This window comes from Rhincodon typus, chromosome 9, assembly GCF_021869965.1.
Source record: "Rhincodon typus isolate 14 chromosome 9, sRhiTyp1.1, whole genome shotgun sequence".
Lineage (NCBI taxonomy): Eukaryota > Metazoa > Chordata > Chondrichthyes > Orectolobiformes > Rhincodontidae > Rhincodon > Rhincodon typus.
Genome location: NC_063340.1, coordinates 43,858,204 through 43,880,206, shown reverse-complemented (window position 1 = coordinate 43,880,206; position 22,003 = coordinate 43,858,204). Strand labels below are relative to the sequence as shown.

The window sequence follows — 22,003 nt, the reverse complement described above, 5'->3', positions numbered from 1 at the left end:
TAGTAGCGTGGTGGCACCGCCAATGAATTTGCTAAAGAACAATATGAAATTTCGGTGGACAGAACAATGCTAGGAGGCATTTGAGAATTTAAAAGCTGTATTAATGACTGCACCAGTTTTAGCCACACTAAATTTCTTGAAACCCTTTAAAGTCACTATTAATGCCAGCGATACAGAGGTTGGAAATGTGTTGATGCAGGAGGATGATGGCAGAATTGAAAGGCCAACTGGATATTTTTCAAACAAGCTCAATACTCAGAGAAAATACTCCGCCTTTGAAACAGAATTATTGAGTTTGGTACTGGCCTTACAACATTTAATGTTTGTGTTACAAATAATGTTTCAGAGATGGTTGTGTGTACAGACGACAACCCTCTCATTTTTCTGGAAAGATTTAAGGACAACAATGAGACTATTTCATTGGAGTCTTATGTTATAGGTTTTTAATTTACAAATTGTACATGTTGCAGGTTGTAAGATTGTTATTGCAGAAGCGTTATTGCGGGTTTAAAAGAAACTGTGTAGATAAGATGGAACCAGTACAGTCCAATGGTATATGTATGCAAATTAGTACGAAATGTGTAACATTAGATTACTGACCTCTGTATTTCACAATAATGATGTTAACACTTAAAAAAGTTCATGACTGCTCTATCCAACTTCGTAACTGAAGTGTTTAGAGAGATATAGGCCAAATTCTGGCAAATGGGACTAGATTAATTTAGGATATCTGATCAGCATGGACGAGTTTAACCAAAGGGTCTGTTTCCGTGCTGTACTTCACTTTGACTCTGATTCTGTGTTGGCAATAAGTTATGTCTGGTGGTCAGGATTGGATGCTGGCATAGCAGCATTGGTGGAGCAGTGCCCAGAGTGCCAGCAAGAACAGAACTTACCACCTACAACTCCTCCACATTCATGGGACTAGCCTGGACTAGTTACATGTTGACTTTGCTAAGCCCTTCCATGGGCTGTTTGTTCTTAGTCATGTGATGCCCAAAGAGGTTAGAGTGCATAGAGTTCATTTGTCAGGTACAACAATTGAAAAGCTGCAATCATGTTTTGTAATACACGGACTCCCAGAGGTGTTGGTCACAGACAATGGGCCATTATTTACCAGCAGGGAATTTGAGTATTTTCCTGAAGTCGAATTGCATTTGGCATGTAAGGTCAGCCGCATACCATCCATTATTCAAATTTTGAAGGCGGGCTTAAAGAAACAGCCTACAGCTTCACTCAATACTACAATGTCCTGGTATCTGTTTGATTATAGAACCAACCTTCACCCAATTACTGAGACAGCTCCAGCAGAGCTGCTAATGTGGAGAAGATTCCGCACCACGTGAAACATGATCATCGCAGATCTGGGATTGGGCGGAGGAGGGGGTCGGGGGGATGGGTGGGGAAACAGCATCAGGATTTAAAAGGCATCTGGATGCCAGACACAAGACTGTTTTAGGTGAGAGGGAGAGTTTACTTCAGGCAATAACGTTTGGTGTTGAAACCATGGGGTTGCCCCTGCATGGATTAGAGGCGTGGTTGATGCGAAGTCAAGTCCCATGATGATTGAAGTTCAGTTAGGAGAGGCGGTCCTGAGTAAACACATGGACCACATGAAAGCTGTAACCTCGCAAACTGGGCAGGAGCAAAATAAACCTGGTGCCTCAGAACTCAGGCTATCAGAACCTTTGGGTTCTCTCCCTTTGCCTAATGTCGAAGAAACATTTGAGGGCGAGATTGGCATGGCAGAGGTCACAACCTCAATGCCGTTATCACCTGAAGAAGAGGAGGAATTTCTTCTGAGATGCTCCGGGCACAAGAGGTGGGCTACGGTCTGATAGACACTGCTAGTATCTGACGCAGAGTCAGAGGAACTGGACCTGGTGCGAAAACACCCCAGGAAAAGCTACAGGAAAAATAACAGGCCTACGTCCCAGGACTTAGAAAGATGAAGTGATTGGAATGAGGCCAGCTAGGTGGACCACATAACTTGGTCCAATCAGGGAACTCATTCTAACAGCCCCAATCAGGGAGTCCTTGCTGACATATATAAACAGAAGTGGCAGGGGTTCTGTTCACTGTGGGAATTGACCCTGAGCTAGCTGAATAAGTGTCATGCACCACAAATGTATAAATAAAGGGTGATTTGGTGATGGGATACCAGCCTTCGTGGACTTATTTCAAGAGGTGGTGTGAATTGCAAGGTAACTTACGTTTGCTGTCTGGAATCAAAAATAAGAGAAAAAGAAGACAGTAAAATCAAATTCAGGAAAGAGAGGCCACAAAGGGCAAGAGGCAACAGATATGAAATTGTTGAATTCAGCGGTAAGTGTGAAAGGCTATCAAGTGTTCAATTAAAAAGTCTTGAGTTTGTGCTAGAACATTGAAGGGTACAAGGACATGGGTCAGAATGGTAGCAAACTGGAAATTCTGAGTCTCATTTGTAGACTGAGTGAAAGTTTGCTATAGAGCAGTTATTCAATCCAAATATAGATCATACTACACTGTGTGTGAACAATATAGCATGCTAAATTAAAATTTTCAGGTCAGGATGCCTCACGTGGAGCAGCTCACTCTCTAAACTTTCCTACTTGTAAAATTAAAAAGACTCTAAGCAGGCAGCTATTATGGAGGGTAATCCCGTCCAACTAGCCTCCTGTATCTGTAACTAAAACCGAACAAGAGGAGAGGTTCCTGAGGAAGGTCTGGAATGCTGGGTCCCCCACATAGCCTCTCAACATCAATCTCCATGGAGCTGACGTAATTCCTGACATCTCTGGATGCCCAGATCTGGACTGGAAAATTTCAGCCATTTTTTGACAATGTCTTAAGTGGTCCTTTAACCTGCTAGATTAGCTACTGACCACTTGAAACTAGTTAGCCTGAATCTGGGAAAATAGCCCAGGTGCAAAATGACCCCAGCAAGGTGGGCACAGTGGCCAGTAGAGAAAAATTTCATGCTTGCTCACCTCTGTATTTAGCTCCATCAAAGACCAAAAAAAAACCTCTCCAGCGGTGGAGACCTCTTAGATCTCAGAGCCACGGGTAGTTGATACGGAAAGTGATGTGGCTATGAAAGTGAAATTTGGTAAATATTGATCAAATATGAGAAAAATATAGAAACCAATAGGTGAAATTTTGTTCCAACACCATTTACCAGAAAGCAGAACTTCTTCAGGGATGGGTATCCCCGGAAAAGAAGTGGTAGTGAATTAAATACTCAGACAAAAGCAAGATACTGTAGGTGCTGGCAATCTGAAATAAAAACAGCAAAAGCTAGAAATACTCTCACGGTCTTTAGCATCTTTGAAAAGGGAAACAGAATTAACATTTCAGATCTGATATCTTCTATCAGTCCTAATAACTAGGGTTCAGGTGACCCAATGACAGAGGGGTTGGTGCTGCATAGCCAAAGGGAGGGGAATGCAACAAGTAACAAAACAAAAGATATGTCCAGAGGAGATGAGAATAGCTGAATCATGAACAGCAGCTGTTTTAAAATGAGCAAAAATAAAAGCAAGTAAATCCAAAATAAGCAAAGAGGAAGGAAACAAAATTGAGCAAATGTTACAGTTTCATATTGTTCAACTCCTTGTTGAGTCCTGAAGGTTGTAAAGTTCTTAGTTGAAAAATAACATTGTTCCTCAAGTTTAAATTGAGCTTCATTGGAACACTGCAGCAGGCTGAGGACAGAGAGGCCACAGTGACAGCAAGACAAAATTAAGAAGTTGTGCAACTAGAAGCTAGGTGTCACACTTGTGGATTAAACAGTGTTTCATAAGTGGAAACCCAATCTATGTTTGATCTCCTGTAGAGAAGAGAAAAGAAGTGTGTGAGGAAAGAATGCAGTATACTAAATTGTAAGAAAGCATTTTTGTTCTCCTTGAAGGATGGCTTGGCGCTTCTAATTGTGAGGAGGAAGGAGGTAAAATGATGTTGCATTTCATGCTTTCGCATGGAAAGATGGCATAAGAAAGGGAGGGTATGCTGGGGCTGATTGGCCAGAGTGTTGCAGAGGGATCAGACACTTGAAGTTGCTGAAATGGGAGAGGAGGGTGTGTTTGGTAGTGGCATTTTGTAAAATGGTGTTAAGGCAATTGGGTTCAAAGTGGTAGGTTTTAAGTAGTGTCAGAAAGAGTGGGCTAATGATGTGGAGAGCTTTAAGGAGGGAATTCTAGAGATTTTGGCCTGGTCAACTGAAGGCAGAGAAATGGGTCATAGTACAGCAATTAAAATCAGGGATGTGCAAGTGGCCATATATAGCTAAGGAGAAATGCTGAGATTTCAGGCTATTTTAGGACTGGAAGAAATGACAAAGAAAGGTAAGTGTGAAACTGTGGAGAAACTTTAAAGTTTCAGTGAGCACAAGGGTGATCCTGGGGTGAATAGGACATGGCATAAATTAGGGCTGCTGAATCAAGAAGAATATTGCCAGTGCCATGATGTAGAAAACAAATATTATTTTTTTCATTCAGAAGCCTTGTAAAAAAATGACCAAGAAAAGTGTCCAATTTGGTAGCTTAGCATAGTGGCCCTGGAAATGATCTCGGGGGTAGGGGGTAGGGGGCTGGTAGCTTTCACAGCTTGTAACTGCCTCAAATTATTTATTCCGTGAAAGTAGGTATTTTGATGAGATTTGATTGAGTCTTTAAATTAGTTAGAAGATTATAATTTGTCTATATGAAAAGATTACTTAGCACGGATGGAGGTTAGCTTCTGGAAGATCCAGAGTCATTGTCATCTGGAATAAGTTGTTAGCTTTTATGATAAAACATGTATATAAAACAGTTTTCTTATTTTTGGATTTGGCTTTCAAAATAGAGGCAAATGAATGTGGGTTGCTTCTGTGAAGATTTTTTAGAAGGTCAGGAAGTCATTCTGGAACAGTGACTGAAGCGCATTAGTACCAAAAAGACTCATAACTGTAGGCAAATTCCTGGCAGACCCCTATCATATGAATGTAGAAGAGTGCACTTTAGAGATTATGGCTGGCAGAATAAACAAAACACTTTTTTAGTCATGACTTAAGTTTAGAAATAAACTTAACCCCTGTTTAAAATGGAAATGTTCTTCTCATAGCAGGAGATTTTTTTAAAATTTCAATTCAGGGGAATAAGTCACCTTTAGCAGAAATGTTTTCTAGTCGGAGGAGTTTTCAAGCCAGTAGAGTTTAAAATAGAAATATTCATGTGGCTAGAACAATGAAAGTTGGGCTGTCAGAATTGTGAAATGTGCATACAGTTGAGCTTGAAAGGCAGTTATAAAATTGTCTGTGCCCTTCAGAAGGAAACTAGTGAACCTCAGGTGAATAAGGGTTTAAAACCGAGATAGGAGTGATGTTTCTTTGGAATTAAGTCTATGTAATGGATGGTGTTTGAAAACAGGTTGCAAATTTGTTTTGTTGTTTGTGATTAAGATTTGTCAAACTTTTTTCTTTTATAAGAACAGAACTCTATGAGGCATATTAACAGAAGCAATTCATTTAGCCCGTTGAATGATAATTCTTAACTCCACTTTCCTGACTTTTCTCCATAACCCTTCATTCCCTTACTGATTAAAAAAATCTCTCAGCCTTAAATGTACATAACACAGTCTCTATAGCCCTCTGTACTAAACAATTCCGTAGAGTCACTGCCCTCGAAAGGATGAATTCCTCCCCACCTTTGTTTTAAAATGGATGATTCCTTATTCCAAGATTATGCCGTCTGATCCTACGTTCTCCTACAAAGGGAAACAACCTTTCTACACTTATCCTGTCAAGTCCCTACAAATCTTGTACGTTTCAATAAGGTCACCTTTCATTCTTCTAAACTTGAATGAGTATAGGCTCAACCTACTCAAACTCTCCACGTAAGACAGTCTCTCCACACCCAGGATCAGTCTAGTGAACATTCTGTTTTGCCTCTGTTGCTGATATATATTCTCTTAGATAAGGTGCCCAAAACTGTTTACAGTATCCCAGGTATGGCCTGACTCGCGTCTTCTATAATTTTAACAAGATCTCCCTATTTTTATATTCCATTCCTTTTGACATAAAGGCCAACATTCCATTTGCCTTCCTCCATATCTGTTGAACTTGTATGCTACCTTTTTGTTATTTATATGCTGTAGCATTCTGCATTCTTTCTCCATTAAAATAATATTCAGCTCCTCTATTCTTCTTGCCAAAGGAATAAACTTCTGTTACATCGACAGCCTCATGCGAATATGTTTCAGTGACTAACTACCATGGTAAGTAACTGCAAAAATTAAATATATAGTCTATCAAGCAGAGTTTTATTCTGGAATCTGACTTGTCCAGTTTTACCATTAGCTGTAATCTTAACATTGTGCAATGATTGTGATTTATGAATAAGGAGATTAGCAAGTAATTCAGTGTAGTCAGCGTACTGTAGTATTTATGGCAATTTGTGTTTGATTTTCTTAGTCTGATCATTGATCCTTGTACTGTATCTAATTTCCATAGCCTGTGAATGGAGCTAATAAGTCATGTGAACACACCCACCCCTCCTCCCTCCCAATAGTCCTACCAGACCATAGGGCAAATCTCTTATTAAAGAGGGGTTTAACCTGAGGTCACCTTGTTTCAGGTAAGGGGAGAGATTGAGAAGGAGAGTCCTTCATGGTAACCTGAGCTTGTACAGGAATTAAGCCCACCTATTACTCTGCATTGCAAATCGGCCATCCAGCTAACCAAGCATATAGTGGCTGCCAAAGTCCCAGAAACCTTGGGGCTACTGTCTCTTCAGAGAGCGATGACCTAGAAGTGAATTTAACCTAAGGGTTGCCCTCCCTTAAGTAATAGACAACATCTCGAAGGCAGTACCTTCATGGTAACCTCAGCTGGTGTGGGAACTGAACCTGTGCTGTTGGCGTAGCATCCCAAACCAGACATCCAGCTGATTCCCAAATGTGACACCATACACAGCCACAGATAATGCATTCTGGACTTCTTTGCAAAGACACATGATACTGTAACTTCTGTAAGTTCTATGTTTAAAGTTTTGTAATAGCTGTGTTTAGATTTGAATATGCAATGCAGAATAATCTCTGCATTGTTCTGAGATAAATCCAAATACAACACAGGGCATTAAGAGTCCAAATTTATTGCTTAGCAACGATGATGTTGGAAAAGTGTTGAAATCTATCGATCACAGCACCATCTCTTTCTTTGTCAAGAGATTCTCCCATGTCCTAGAACCAAATGAATTTTGGTGTTCAAGAGTTACTTGCCCACTATGGAGGTGGACAGTCTAGATCTAGCAGCAGTCAGTAAGAAAGCAATATTTATAAATTGGCATATAGTAGAGGACGAGTGAATATTCAAGCAAGATGATATGTACATGTTAATGCAACTACGAGTGTTTTTAAGAAAGTACTTCAGACCGAAGAATTTTGAATGATATATATTCCATCTGAGATTCCAGAGAAATGCCATTAAATAATATGTAGCAGGCTTGTGGCACTATGCTTCTAAAGTAGTGTAAATGCTGACCCCCTTCTGAGAACTAACACCGAACCATGCAAAGGGGAGCGCCTTGTCCTATAATCTGTTAAAAGGAGTGTGAAAAGTGGTGTAACCTGCCTCTCAGCAACTTGTATTGGTTAAATGAAATAAACCCCCGACAATCACTTTATGATCAACAGGTAACAATTTATTTATCTAGTTCTAATAGTGAGCAAATTAACTAAAATTATTAATAAATATAATAAACCCCTTCTAACAACTATTCCCGAATAAAACAAGATTCTAATGGTATGCTGTTCTAATAAATACAAGTCCCATTTGTATAAAATAAAGAGATTTTAGTCTCTCGGAATTACAGCCAGGTTATGTGTCTTCCAGAATTTTGTGCCTTCTCCGAATGTTCTGTCAGGAACGCCTTCTGTTGAAAGTTCTGTCAGGAATATTAAGTAGTTGTGCCATGGGTATCTTTGATTTAGATGGTGCTTTCTCTCAGGCTTAGAGAATTCAGAGAGCCAGCACTTCTCTTGAGAGCAGTTCGTTCTCCTGTCTTTTGCCCAACTTCTCCTTCTTTATACCCTTGACGACATATCAATATTTTACAGTAGGATTGGTCCTGTGTTGTCAAAACATCAGATTTAAATTTAATTGGTTTTTGGTATCTAAGTGCCTGGTTCAAATTAATTTGCTAAATTCAAAACTTGTTGTCTTGATAGCAAAACTGCTGCTTGGCCTGCTAACTATACAGACTTTTGATACAAATGTTTCAACTCAGGTGCTCTGTGTACCTGCAAACCCACAAGCTGCTGCCCACAAAACATCCTTTTTGAATCTCTAAGTATACATAAAGCACATCATCCTCTAAAGGGACCACACACTGCTTCCCCCCGGCATTTTACAAACACCAAATTCTAACTTCCTGCCTCCTAATCCATAAGTACTCTCCCCAACTTCGCAACAATGCCAATCAGCTTTCAGCAAGAACATGCACATAGGGAGAAAACCTTACGAATGCTAAGAATGTAACAAGGCTTTAGTCAGAAGGTGGGGCTAGATGAATATATGAAGACATCAACAAACCTTTGCATGCCCTGGCCTTTAAATTGTCAATGCCAGTTAATGAGAATGTTAGATTGAAAACAGATGGAATTGCAAAGTGATAAGGGAAATCAAAGGCATATTTTTTACAAACATACAGGCACAAGGGAACCATGATTTGAGGTCGGAAATTGCGTCAAACACCTAAATCACAACTACAATCTTGCAACACTTCTATCATATTCAAAGTAGATCAGTTGGTTGCTTAGGCCTGTCTGTTGGGTAGCAACACCAACTGCAATGGGATATATATAATAGCAAGTGGACCAGGACATTTCAATGACAGTGATGTTAGGGATACTCTTCTTTTGGATGATGTTGATCATTCGCTTCATCAAGTTGCTCACAGAAAACCATAACTATAGATTCGTACATCTGATGTAAGCCGAGATCTATGTATAGTAGAGTCACAATAAGCCAAAAAGCAGAGGGATGGGACACAAATGTGTGTTAAGCAGAGCTTTGAAATAGTCTAGCAAGCCTTCTAGTGTCTCAATTTGCCTATACAGTTGCTCCCTGCCTAAAACAAAAATTGAAAACGTATTGAAACAAGAAATGTGAAAAATCTTGATTTTTCAGTTTGTTCACTCCTGACCTTACATAGTAAACAGTATTGAAAAACGTTAAGATTTTCCAGAAATAATTCTTAATCATTTCATACTTAGTGTGCTGTCATCGGATGAGTCTGCCATATCGTCAATGCAGTCAAAATTGCTTTGTGTTTTCATGCTGCAGTGCAATAATCCTGGGGCTTCTTTATGGTCTTTGCTGCTTCAGCAAGGCAAGCAGACAGGTTAGCAGTTGGGCATTCAGACACTTCAGGGTGAAATCTTCCTTTCTTCCCCATTGTTACTTATTGTCCTCTTTCCTGGTCCATGTCTCCCAAAAAAAATTGCTGGATGCTATCCAGTCAGATTTGTTAGCCTTATAGTGTGTAGGTTATATCTCGACATCTGCAAACCAACATGGTTTCTTGGACTTTCCTGTCATACCCCCAGCAGATTTTTGATACCATTCATACCTTTAGACTGTAGCTATGACACATTCCTTGCTTCGCTTTTCACCAACACATGTTCATCTTTAAAAATTAAAGAGCAATCAGCTAAAAAATGGTACATCAGCCCAATTTCATCAGTCTCAAACATGTCTGTTTTGAAATAACTCTAGAGGCTGTTACCCTGTCACCATTTATTGACACATGGAAAGTCCTTGACATTGGTCCAGCTCCCTCAGACTGAGAATGTCTGACACACCTCTTTTCATCTGTCAGCCAGGGCTCCCTGGTTGACGCTGTTAATCTGGTCCAATCAGAGAACTCATTCTATGAAGTCCACCCGGCTGATCTCGTTACAATCACGACATCCCTTCCCGTCTGAGTCCAAAGACAGATGCCAGTTTTTTTCTTGTAGTGCCTCCTGGGCATTTTAGCACCGGGTCAGGTTCCTGTGACTCAGCATTGGATACAGGCAGTGTGGATCACACAGGAGCTTGCCTGTTGTGCTCAGAAGAAATTCATTCTCTTCTTACAACAGCAAAGGCATCGATGTGGCAAGATCCACAGTCTCCATCTCACAGGACTTTTCAACACTTGGGGAGGGAGAACTCACAGATTCTGACAGCCCTTTAACTGTTCTGAGGAACAGGGTACGTTTTGTTACTGCATCATTGGCAAGTTTTCAACTATCATCTGGTCCATCTGCTTGTTTAGAACCGTTGCTCCTACCTAAACTTTAATTGTCACTGCTCCTGACCTAGCATCGACCAAGCCTCTTACCCACGTAGGGCCATTTCCGTGGTTCCTACACCAAACTTAGTTTACTACAAGATCGGTCTGTCTCATCTCGGTGTAGTCTGGCATCTGGCACTGGCATTCCTGATGTCTCCTACCCAACCCATTTCCCCCCGCACTAACCTCAGCCTTCACTATATAGCCCAAGTAAGTCACTTGGAGTGCCTGGAACACATTTTTCCCTTCTTAGGCAAATGTATAGCTGGGAGAAACGTCTAAGGACTAAGTGTAAGTTCTCTAAGCCCTCCTTTTTGGTCTACCCTGTTATTAGCAGGCCATCAAGATAAATGATTTGATTTTGATTCTTGATTTGATTTATTGCAGTCACGTGTACCTAAGTACAATGAAAAGCTTTGTTTGCAAGCAGTACAGGCAGATCATAGTAAGCAAGGATATACAGATCAAAGAAGTGCTTAGACAGAGTGAGGTTACGCCACACAGGAGGTGTGTGAAGCAACATCAACATTAACAAGATCAGCATTATTTGAAGTTAGAGAGTCGATTCAGCAGTTTAACATCAGCAGGGAAGAAGCTGTTCTTGAACCTGTTGGAGTGTGTGTTCAAGCTTCTATATCTTCTGACTGTCAGAGGAGGTTGTAGGAGAGCATTACTGGGATGGGAGGGGTCTTTGATGATGTTGGCAGCCTTTCTGTGGCAACGAGAAGTGTAAGTGGAGTCCACAGATGGGAGATTGGCTTCCTGATGTTCTCAGCTGTGCACACAATCTTCTGTAGTCTGATCCTGGGCAGAGTATTGCTGCACTATGCCATTATGCATCCAGATAATATGCTTTCCACGTGCACATGTAAAAGTTGGTGAGGGTCCTTACGGATATGCCAAATTTTCTAAGCCTCCTTTGCTGTGGGCATTGTTGTGCCTTCTTGACCATTGCATCTATGTGGGAGGTCCAGGACAAGTTGTCGGTTATCATCACTCCTAGGAACTTGCCGCTCTCAACCCTCTCAACCTCTGGAACTTCGCCTCATCATTAGCATCAGAATTGGACTTCATAGTTTGCTGGTGAGAATAGTTGACAAATTCAGCTCAACAGAATTTTGAACTTACTGAATTTTACTCATTGCGATTTCACTGTATCTCAAAGATTTTAGCGTGCATTATGACTATGGTTGATGCATGCATTCACAAGGGAGCTCACGAAGTTATCTAGTGTGGTCAACACACTGCAGTGTTTAGTCGTAAACAGTATTTGTTTGGTTTTCCTAATTTGACCACAAATCCTTATAAAGCACTTAAATACTTTAGCTTATTGTTAGAGCTAGAAAATTGTGTCTGACTCCATACACAAGCACAGAGCATTTTTGCAAAGACCTGGACTCCAATGCAAAAATTCAAGGTGCTGTAACTGATGAGATGATTAAAGGTCTGTAAGTAAATTGTTTAGATTTGGAGTTAGAGTCACCTCTGTATTGCTGTGGGATAGAACAGATAAATATGATCACTAGTGACCCAATCCAAAAAACGTAGTGATGGGAATCCAAAGGTGTACTGCATTCATAAGTAGATGATGGAGATCTATATGCCAATAACCGTTGTCTTCCGGAACTTGTTAGGTTACTTCACGGTCAGAGATTAAATTCCTAGAGTTTAGCCATAGATTGGCCTAAAATATTTTTACTCTTTTTGTTTTGTATCTCAGCTGTGGCTGTGTTAGAGAAGTTGGGAAGCTGGCTGCGGGACCATGGCATGAATGGTAGTGATGTATTTATAAATTGTCTGTATGGCAGGATAGGCATGATGGACCAACTGTTTTTCTTCTGTAATGTGTTAAATATGCTCGCATTACTATTTACTTACTAATGGTTCATATAATTGTTACAAATACAGTGAAAAGTGTTTTATAATATCACCACTCTCTGGCGGTATCTTAAAACACAGAAATAAATCAGACATAGAGTATAAAGGTAGAAAAATAAAGAAATAAAGTTAAAAGTTCAACATTGCAGTCCTCTTTAAATGCTTAGCACGGGCCTGGATCTGAACTAATCCAACCCGATGCTGAGACCAACATCAGCCAGCCTCAAAGTTTCAAGTTTTAAGTATTGGCACAGCATTCTTAACTATAACTTGGCCTGAACGCACACTTGTTTTTTGTATGATTTTCAAAGATATCCTTATAGATCTCATGTGTTGCTTCAGAATTTGCTTGTTTGGTACATCCCATAGTGGCATACTATGTCAATTAGCTTTTCTCCCTGAGCCAAGAGCCTGAAAAAGCTTTGGTCTGCCAGTTTCTGAAATCAAGATTGATAACAGTGAGGGCAGCGAGGATCTGGGACCTTGGAGAAAATGACACAACAAATAATCTCTCTCTTTAAACAATGAGATTTATGGATTGAAAACAGAGAAATGAAAGAGAAGGAGTTAAAATGAATAGATCAAATAAGACATAGAAAAAGAAAAGACAAAAAATTTGGTTTCAGGCAGAGGGGAAAAATGTTCAAAAATGAGAACAGTATTGAATCTTAAAATTTGAAAATCTCCAGTAATAATTTATACCTGCAGAAATAATATTCCACAGTTTCACTTGTTCCACTCCTAAGAGTGGCTTTCCTGAAACATAGGTCCTGTAATTAAGTATTATATTTATCAGGCAAACCTAACTAGCCTCACTTTCTGTGGTGTTTTTAACTGCAATTAATGTGCAAGTGAATTGCATTGATTATCCATTGGTCAGTTCCTACATGACCTGTCCAACTTTCTATCAAAAAAAGGACACATAGAGCATCTCCAGCAGTGTGAGACTTTGAATACATGCTATCACACAGTTCATCTTGCTGACATGACACCAGGATACCAAATTTAGACAATGCAGTTCATGGAATTAATTTCTCAATCACTCAACAAACAACAAGTATGAATTTGTAAGATGGACTCCGCTGCATCTCCTTAAAGTGTGAGACCCTCAAAATTCAGGTACGATAACTTTCAAGAACATCTAACTGTTGCAAACTGTCTGCAAGTAGTTTAGAATGTTTTTAAAGGTGTTGCGTTGAGTTCCTGATTTGACAATTAATGTTGCTACATCCTCACAGGAATGGCAGAAGAGTTAAGATGACCCATATACATAAAGATTGCAAAAAAGTATGGGTACACCAGTGGTCTCAGTGGATCTGGTATCTATCTGGTAGATAGATAGATAGAGCAGAGCTGTTGAGAGGGAAAGTTTTTACTGATGCCCTCTGCCAAGTTGAAACTTGACACCTCATGCTCCTTGCTAGTGAATGGAGGTTGTCTAGCATTGCAGTCAATGCACACAGCATCTTAGTGGTCCATGGTCATCAGTACTTTCCTCAAGTGTGCATCAAAACTTTCCTCTGAGCTGTTTGATGTAGAACCTATCTGTGAGATCGCTTTTTTTCGATCTGGCAAATGACCCATGCTTTTCACTGGCCTAGGTGCAGTTCACTCCTGCCTAGATGATTTCACTATATGCTGATGCTAACACTATATTCAAGATATGTACTGTGTCAGGGAGGTGAACCTTTCAAATGTATTATGCTGCCCCACCTCTACTGCAGGAGGCATTGAACAAAGGTTTGAGTATTGCATTTCTGTAACTTACCTCCAAAAACATGACTGTACCTTGGGTTCCCTTCCATTTTATTTTATTTAATTCTGTGATATCATCCCTTTTAGCTTTGCTAAATATCTTAGTAGATTAAGATTTCCTCTCAGCCTTCCTGAGGACTTGCAAAATTTTTCCTGATATTCTGACATTCCCTTTAAGTTCCCTTTCAATATCATTTACAAGCAATTTTCCATACCCATCATAAATGTGCACTTCTCTATCTGTCAAATTAAGAGGAATTTGTCCCCATGGTGTCCATCTTATGTCAAAACAATAGCTTTGGAGATTTGTTTTCAGGTTACAATATTTTGATCTTCCCCAGAAATGCAAAGATGCCAAATTTGAAGATACAACTTCAAAACATTCAAATTTATCACCTAAAATAAGGGTTTGGTGCCTTGAATATGTTAATCAAGGATGAAATACCTGTTCAAAAGTGCTGATTTTTTTAATACATACATTCAGTGGATGTGGATAGCAACTGACAAGGCCAGCATTTATTGCCATTTCTAATTGCTCTTAAACAACTGGTTCTTGAACCAAGAAGCTTGGCTGCTTGAAGCACTGGAGTGGTGTCATGTTGGGAAGGTAGTTACATAAAATATCATGCAATTGTTCTGTATCAACAGTCTCTAACCAGTTATTTTTTATGTACGTGGTTACATAGAACTAAGAGGAGCACAACAATACTATAGTTCATTGCTGGTTTGAGATTACCCTCCTGATTTGCCTTTCTCTCAAATCCCATCCAACAAAATGGATGAATAATTTTTAAATTAGATCATTTAAGAATGAAATTGGGAAGCAGTTTTCACACAATCAGTGATAGAAATCCAAAACCCCCTCGCAAAAACTCTGGTAACTCAGTCAGTTGAGATTTTCAAGATTTTTGAATACACAAGGATTTGACTGAATCAAGACTCTGCATCACGATGTCAGAAATGGGGATGTTTGCTGATGATTGCATAATGTTCAGCACTGTTTGTGACTCCTCAGATACTGAAGCAGTCCATGTAGTGAGACAAGGACAATGTCCAGATTTGAGCTGACAAGTAGCAAGTAACATTCCTGCCTCACAATGCCAGGCAATGATCATCTCCAACAAGAGACAATCTGATCATTGCCCTTGACATTGAATGGCACAACCATCACAGAATGCTCAACTATCAATATCGTGGGGTTACCATTGGTTAGAAACTGAACTGGACTAGACATTTAAGTACAGGTGCTATGAGGGCAGTGAAATATACGTTTAAAATCTTGTCAAACATTTACCTTCCAAGGTTAATATCATTAACCATTCTGAAATAACCTAAATGTATGACATGCAATTACTGACATCAAGGTTGGCACGCAGGTGATACAACAGGTACATCTGGTAATATTGAGTTTGCTGTCATAGCTTAATGTGTGTTTATTTGCCTGTCTGACTGGACAGGGGAAACAAACAAAAACTATATATCAACAGTCATGAGTTTATTAATTAAGCTGTCCTGGGGAATGTGAGTTTTTTTTTCTATTCATTTTGTAGGATGTGGGCGTCACTGGCTGGCCAGCATTTCTTGCTCATCCCTAGTTGCCCTTGAGAAGGTGGTGGTGAGCTGCCTTCTTGAACCGTTGCATTCCTCCTGCTGTGGGTTGACCCACAATGCTATTAGGGAGGGAATTCCAGGATTTTGACCCAGTGACAGTGAAGGAACGGCGATATACTTCCAAGTCAGGATGGTGAGTGACTTGGAAAGGAACTTGGAGGTGGTGGTGTTCCCATATACCTGCTGCCCTTGTCCTTCTAGATGGAAGTGGTCGTGGGTTTCGAAGGTGCTCTCTGAGGATCTTTGGTGAATTTCTGCAGTGCATCTTGTAGATAATACACACTGCTGCTACTGACCGTCGGTGGTGGAGGGAGTGAATGCTTATGGGTGTAGTGCCAATCAAGCAGACTGCTTTGTCCTGGATGGTGTCAAGCTTCTTGAGTGTTGTTGGGCAGCACTCATCCAGGTAAGTGGGGAGTATTCCATCACACTCCTGACTTGTGCCTTGTAGATGGTGGACAGGCTTTGAGGAGTCAGAAGATTAATTACTCGCTGCAGTATTCCCAGCTTCTGGCCTGCTCTTGTAGCCACTCTGTTAATGTGGTGAGTCCAGTTGAGTTTCTGGTCAATGGTAGCCCCCAGGATGTTGAAAGTGAGGGATTCAGTGATGGTAACACCATTGAATGTCAAGGGGCAGTGGTTAGATTGTCTCTTACTGGTGATGGGTTTGAGAATTTTGACAGATTTATGAGAGGAAATTGGTTTTTACAAGTACCTCTCTTTTTATTTTGGCATGATTTATGGCTTAAATTATTTCATGATGTTATTTTAGAGCATGCGATTTCTGTTTGTAAAGTGAATACTGGCTCAGTATATGAGGAAATGTGTGAGTACAGGTGGGAATAATGGGTTGAGATTGAAGTGGCCTTTAAACCAATCTGAAGGACTGGATTAGTGATTGTGGAAACAGAGATGGGTTTTTTAGTTTGGCTGCTTTGGCATTGGCTTTCTTCCAACTCTGCCTCATCAAAGAATTGAAAATCTCATCAGCTGACATCGGTGAGACTGAAAATTCCTGACTCAGTTCTTTGTTCCAAGATGAAAATCCAGTCCTATGTCTCCAGTTTCCCCATTTCTACTTTGAGTATTCTTATTATCATTTAACTATTCTCTACCATTTGTTTCTATTATATCTTTAACTATTTTAAACATCCATTTCATGTCTGACAAAGGCTATCTTATTCCTACTGTCTTTTAAGTGAACTATGTACCTTGATATATTAGGTGAGATTTTCACTCATTTAAAACCATCTATTAATTCTATTAAAATTCTAGATTATATTTAATTGCTGTCAGTTATGAAGACAAGAGAGAACACAAAACATTTCTTATTTATTCATTTCAAACTTGTTGACTGACCATTGTATATATTCACAATTTTCTGTTTCCGTTTTGGATTTTCACCACTGCAAATGTTCATCCCAATTTCAACCAAATGTGCTCAGTGTGAACAGCGTACATTTGTGACAAATGCATGATGTTCATTCACCGCAATTTCAGTAGAACAAAAAATCAGTTGGGTGTTCATTCCTGCTGGTTAAATTTGGGGAACGTGTTCTTAAAAAACTGCTGCACAAAAAATTGCATCGGCAGTTCCTACTATCTTTCCCATGATAAGTTATGTATATTTGGAGAAGTTGAATGCATTTATAATTGTGAATTATTTTGTGGAGCATAATGTTAATGATGGTTTACTTTGGAGAGAATATAAAGCATGATTGTTCTCTTCTGACACTAATTCAGAAAAAATGGAAATTTGTCTTACATTATGAATTCAGAAATGGTCTAGATTAGGTTTAAAATACAGGAGTAGGAAAGTTGACATTTCAGGTCAGGACCCTTCTTCAGGACTGATAAGGGGGAAGAGAGCTGGGAAATAAATAGAGGGAGAGTGGTGCTGGGGAAAGGTAGGTGGAATGGTAATAGGTGGATGCAGGTAGGGAGTAGTAGAGACTGATCAGTGGGAGGGTGGAGCAGATAGGTGGGAGAGAAGATGGACAGGTTGTCCAGTCAAGGAGGCGAGAGGGAGGATGGGTAGGGCTGGGGAAAGGTAGGTTGGAGTGGGAATAGGTGAATGCAGGTAGGGGATAGAGGGGATTGATTGGTGGGAAGGGTTGGGAAGAAGATGGACAGGTTGTGTCAGGTCAAGGAGACGGGGATGGCAGGGAAGTTTGGACGTGGGATGAGGCCAGGGCGTGGGGAGATTTTAAAACTAGTGAATTCTATGTTCAGGCCATTGGGCTGTAGGCTCCCAAGACGGAATATGTTGCTCCTCCAGTTTGCGTGTGGTGTCATTGTGATGCTGGAGGATGTCCAGGATGGACATGTCATCAAGGGAATGGAAGGGGGAATTAAAATTGTTAGCGACTGGAAGGTGTTGTCAATTATCACGTACAGAGCGCACATGCTTCACGAAACAGTCCCCGAGTCTGCGCTTGGTCTCACCGATTATAGAGGAGGCCTCATCGGGAGCAATGGATGCAATAGACCAGGTTGGAGGATGTACAGGTGAACTCCTGTCGGATATGGAAAGTTTGCTTTGGGCCTTGGAAGGAGGTGAGGGGGGTGGGGGGAGGTGTAGGGGCAGGTGTAGCACTTCCTGCGGTTGCAGGGAAAGGTGCCGGGGGTGGTGGGGTTAGTGGGGCGTGTGGACCGGACGAGGGAGTCGTGGAGTGAGTGGCCCCTATAAAAGACACATAGGGGTGGGGAGGGAAATATCTCTTCGGTCATGGAGTCGGATTGTAGGTGGCAGAAGTGACGCTGGATGATACGCTGGATGCGGAGGTTGGTGGGCTGGTATGTGAGGGGAGGGGGTTTGAGGTCAGAAGTGTGGGAAATGCAAGAGATGCGGTTGAGGGCATTTTTGATCACCAGAGGGGAGAGGTTGAGGTCCTTGCAACAGGACCATTCCTGGACATCCCAGATGCCCTCCTACTTCAAGGACTGCACCCCTATCTGCCTTTAGTAGGGACTGCTCATTCCACGACTCCTTCATCCACTCCACACTCCCCACTAATTCCACCACACCCGGCACCTTTCCCTGCAACTGCAGGAAGTGCTACACCTGCCTCTACACCCCCACCCTCCACCTCCATCCAAGGCCCAAAGCTAACTTTCCATATCCGACAGTGGTTCACCTGTACACCCTCCAACCTAATCTATCCATTGTTCCCGATGTGGCCTTCTCTACATTGGTGAGACCAAGCGCAGACGTTTCACGAGCATCTGTGCTCTGTACGCGATAATTGACAACACCTTCCAGTCGCTAACCATTTCAACTCCCCCTCCCACTCCCTTGATGACTTGTCCAAACCGGGGCCTCTTCCAGTGCCACAATGATGCCACATGCAAACTGGAGGAGCAACACCTTATATTCCGCCTCGGGAGCCTACAGCCTGATGGCCTGAACGTAGAATTCACCAGTTTTAAAATCTTCGCACCCTCGGCCTCATCCACATCCATATCCAAACCTTCCTGTCATCCCCACCTCCTTGACTTGACACAACCTGTCCATCTCCTTGCTGACCTATCCACCCCACACTTCCCACTGACCAATCCCCACTACTTCCTACCTGCATCCACCTATTACCATTCCACCTACCTTTCTCCAGCCCCACCCCTTCTCCCTCTATTTATTTCCGAGCTCCCTTCCCTGTTCCCAGTTCTGAAGTAGGGTCCTGACCCGAAACGTCGACTTTGCTACTCCTCTGATTCTGCTGGACCTGCTGTGTTCCTCCAGCTCCACACTGTGTTGTCTCTGACTCCAGCATCTGCAGTTCTTGCAATCTCCAAGGTTTAAAATGTATCTCTTTAAGGAACTAAACTCAAAGAGCCAGATGTTTATTTCAGAGAGCAATACAAACTATCTTTAGTTTTGTGACATTTGATGTTTCATTTTGTTTTTGCACACAGTTTATGGAGTCTTATTGACCATGCTCTTATTGCACGCTGTAACATGGAAGAGGCAATACGCAGTGTTGCTTTCAGTAGTGATGGATCACAGCTTGCGCTAGGAATGAAGGATGGTTCGTTTACTGTACTCAGAGTCAGGTAAGAAGACATTTTCTTCATTGCCTCTGCTAAAAGAACAAGCTAAACATTAATGACATACATAAATAAATACATGAGGGAACAATGGAAGGTTAAGGAAGATTACCTAGCAAAGGACAGTGGTTTAAGAGAGAATGTGAAGAGATTCGGAGAAAAATTTAAAAAGCAATTAAGAAGGAAAAGAGGAACAATGAAGTTATATTATTGAGGAGCATATAATGAAATAGCAAAATATTTCATAGCTACATCAAATTTAAAAACAAAGCTGAGATGGAACAGGACCAATAAGAGATAGGAACAAAAACAAAGATTCTGGAAAAGCTCAGCAGGTCTGGCAGCATTTGTGAAGGAAAAAACAGAGTCAATGTTTCGGGTCCGGTGATCCTTCCTCAGAACAGATAGACAAGACAAGATATCATTAAGAGATAGACAAGATAATACCACAGGTAAAAGTAGGGAGAAAAGAAATGTTGAATAATTATTTTGCTTTACTGTTTCCTTCTGAGGTGGAACAGGTAGACATGTCATTAATAAGCTGAGATAAGTCATGAGATAACTCCAATGAAATTAAAATAGGGGCTGCATGGAATAAGCTAAGCAAACCAGAAGAGGCTAAAAGTCCTGGTCTTGATGGATTACATCTACGTACTTTAAGAGAACCAAGGAAAGAGATAGAAGTGTGATTACATGTTTAGCAATTCTTTAGAAAAAGATTTAGAAAAAGATACTTAGCTAATGTAATTCTTACATTTAAAAAGGGGGCAGTATCTGTCCAGGAAATTATAGATCTGTCAGAGGTAGGAAAATAAAGATATCCTTACTGAAAGAGAGAATAGAAGTTTGACTAGAAATGCAACGTTTATTTCTGAATAGTCAGTTTGGATTTCAATTGGAAAATCTTGCTTAACTAGCCTTATTAATTTTTTTTTGAAGAAATAAGAGTGGATGAATGTAATGCAATCAATGTACATTAGCTGAATTTTCAAAAGGCATTCAATAAACTACCCTATAACAGGCTAGTGAATAAGATCAGATAATGGGGAGTCAGGGGAAAATGGCAGAATGCATTGCTAGCTGGCTTCGTGACAAGAATGAAAGTAGTTAATCAGAGTGATAGAAGGTGTGAAGTGGTAGTAATGTTCCACAAAATTCACCATTTATATTAATAACTTGAACTTCAAAACAAAACATTTCTAAAAAATTTAGTAATTTTAATTTTACAGATGACATCAAATTAGTGGTGATCATCAATATTTAGGAGAACTGCAATTTATTAGAATTACAGGATGAAAAAGTGGACAAATAATTTTCAAATGGAATTTGACACCACTAAATGTGCACTACAACATGTTGGTAGGTGGGGAGGTTATTAACTGCTTGTAAAGTACAAGTCTGTGTGGGTAGAAGAACAAATTATCTCAGAGTACATCAATCACTAAAAATTTATCGCAGCTAGCACGGCCACTTAAAAAAAGCAACCTAGCTACTAGGTTTATTTTAAAGGTTTAGAAAAGTAGGGAAGTTATGCTAAATTTGCATTGAATGTTAAACTAGACTCAGAGTACTGCATCCAATTCGAGTTGCTATATTTAAAAAAATATTTATAAAGATCTTGGAGAAGGTGCAAAGAAGATTTACAAGGATGATACCAGAAAGTTTTGGGTATGCATATCAGAAAAGGAATGTCAGGCTGAGTCTCTTCTCTTTTGGGGGAGAGAAAGTAGGTTGATGAGAGATCTTTGAGAGGTCTTTGAAATTATGAAATGTTTTGATAGAGTAGAAACAGAGAATGTTTGCTTGTATGAAAGAACATAATTAGAGATGATTGAAGAGTCATCACAAAATCCACTAAAGAACTCAGAAGAAATCTCTTCATCCAAGAATGGTAAGAATGTAGAACTTGTTGTCACATAGAGTGGACAAAGTGAAAATATAAGACGTATTTAAGGGGAAATTAACCAAGCATACTATGCAGAACTAGCTACTATGGTGAATTTAGTATTACGAATAATGTATAACTTTCTTTAAGTTTTTTTATGTTAAAAGGGGCAGATATGAGTAGACCTTTTTAAAGTTAATTTGTGAGCTTAGGGCTGTGACTTATAGATGTCTGGAGAGCTATTTTGTTTATGTGCACTTTTGAGGTTTTAAATCCTTGCAGTTACCAGTTCAGTGCAATGAAAAAAAAAGTAAATGAGGGCAGAAAACTGCTGTTCCATGGCAATAGGCTTCCAGTAACACGTAGAAGCAGAAGAATTCACGAAGTCAGTCAGTGTGGAGTGTGCTAGATTCTAAAGGACTGTTGGACGTTGAATTTAGAGAACTGAGGTTTTCTCTAAAGTTAAAGCCATAATTAGTTTATTTGCAGTTTGTTTTAGGTGTCTTGGAGAGAGGCATCAGATAAAGGGAAAAAGTGTGTA

At 40.3% G+C, this 22,003-nt stretch overlaps 1 protein-coding gene across 2 annotated transcripts in view; it reads left to right on the top strand.

Annotated features, from left to right (window-relative positions):
• The window catches only part of sptbn1 (spectrin, beta, non-erythrocytic 1), a 390,719-nt gene that overhangs the window by 324,713 nt on the left and 44,003 nt on the right, over window positions 1-22,003 (top strand). The window lies entirely within an intron of this gene.